The following is a 2,032-nucleotide window of genomic DNA, read 5'->3' on the forward strand; positions in this document are numbered from 1 at the left end:
CCCTCTTTCCTCGAAAAGAGAGACAAACGAGAGCGGAGCTTTTTCCCTTGGAAAAAACGCTCGCAGTGCTCGCCTATTGCCCCCTCGGAGGCATCGCGTGCGTGCTCTTCGCCCAAACAAATAACGCATAGATCGTGTGTGTCATCAGATGTTAAACAATGTCAACACGGATGCACACATCCTTAAACGCTTTGCTAGTGCTCGCCATAATGAGATAAATAGAGATCGCTCTTACCACAGAAATGCACGCTTCAAACAAAACAGTCAATGAAGACGAAGAAGAGAATGATGTGTGCTCCCGGCGCCTATTTATACTATAGTCGCACCGGTAGTGACGTCATGGCTGTCGCCGGCCAACGAGTTGGTGTTTTTTCAATGTATGCTTCAGACACGGGTCACGATGAGACGTTCCCCATAGCGACCCCTAGAGGACGCAGTTCGAAGTTCCCATGAAAGGGAAGCTTTATTGGCGTGACTGAAAATGATTACGAAAACTCCATAGAATTCAGGTTGCACACAAGTTTAAGCCAGAAATAAAACAACAAACGACCAAATACAAAGTGTGAATCTCAGAGAAACTCTCTAGAAATGTCTAGGGTCAAATTAAGAATAAAAATATCATTTCTTTAAACAATGCTAAATAAATAATTCTGGCATAAGTTATCTTACTTCTCAATTCTCATTAATGTAAAGTGAAAAACAAACAATAGTATATATTTTCAAATGAAAAGTATAATTGTAAGTATACTGTACATCAGTTTTCATTATTGTACAGTACACCATAATTATTATTTTTTTCACTTTACAGTAAGCAAATTGAATAAAATAACAGAGGTGGGGAATTGTAATATATGATTTATAATTGTATGTAGAAACTACAAGACATTTACGACTAGACACACGTGTCTCCTCTTTTCTGTTTTCCTCACATTCCCTCAGGCAGCACTAAAAAAACTCCCGTCAACACAAACTTCAAACGTCTGTACACACATAGTTATAATGTTCATCCTAATGTAGTGAATGAAAGAACTGACTCATGAATGGCTCAGTGCTGAGGTGAGAAAGAGCAGATGTGTCATAACGCTCAAAGCTGAAGGGAGAAGTTGCTCTTCCTGATAATGGTGAAGGGATTCATTCTGGAGTGAGGAGTCACACGTGAGTCAGGACTCTGTGATTCAGAGCGGAGTCAGTAAACAGAGTGAACGGAGCCGCTGGTCACTGACTCACAGCGCTGCTGAATTCCCCTACGAGGGGTCAGTTTATCTCTGTCTCTTATCTCTGCATTCACAATGACCTGAAGCATTTCTGGATTTGAGCTGACAGATGTCTCAGCTCCTTCTAGATCCTTTACTTCAGTTCAGGACTAAACCAACTGTTGGAATGAGGAAAATTAGATGCATGTTTCTTAAATATATATTTTATAACTGAATGCCGGGGCTAAACTGCAAATTGTATGATTGCTTTCATTTATCATTTATTAACTGTCAGCAGCTCTGTCAGTTCAGAGAGTGTGATCATTTACTGTAACGCTAGCCAACGGATGAGGGATAAGACATCAATGACGGTAATTCATTTTGAAGCATTACACAACAAATATTAATTGCAGAAATTAATACATTATTCTTCCCACCCCTAGCAAAAATACCAAATATATATATATATATAATACATACACACATGAAAGATTTCAATGGCTGCCAAACCCTTGATTAAACTTTAATAGATTTGCAAATCTTTTTCATATGTCAGATGAGTTCTATTAACATTTTCTGGTTCTTGCTTTGTTCTCTCTCTTCCTCTTTTATTATCTGTCAGTTCCTTCAGGATTGTGTTTAGTCTCAGTTTGAACCGTTGGGTTGTGTGGAGCTGAGGAACAGAGGAGGGGTGCGGGATCAGACACAAGAGGCCTGTTTTTATTAGAACCAGGCACTTTGGGGTGGTGCTCAGGCGAAGGGGAGTGTATGACACACACACACACACACACACACACACACACACACACACACACACACACACACACTCTCGCCCTCAC

At 40.2% G+C, this 2,032-nt stretch overlaps 1 protein-coding gene across 3 annotated transcripts in view; it reads right to left on the minus strand.

Annotated features, from left to right (window-relative positions):
- LOC107663741 (tyrosine-protein kinase receptor UFO-like) overlaps positions 1 to 2,032 on the minus strand; it is a 36,605-nt gene that overhangs the window by 33,865 nt on the left and 708 nt on the right. The window lies entirely within an intron of this gene.

The sequence above is a fragment of the Sinocyclocheilus anshuiensis genome, unplaced genomic scaffold (genome assembly GCF_001515605.1).
Source record: "Sinocyclocheilus anshuiensis isolate Anshui unplaced genomic scaffold, SAMN03320099.WGS_v1.1 scaffold2827, whole genome shotgun sequence".
NCBI classification, from domain to species: domain Eukaryota; kingdom Metazoa; phylum Chordata; class Actinopteri; order Cypriniformes; family Cyprinidae; genus Sinocyclocheilus; species Sinocyclocheilus anshuiensis.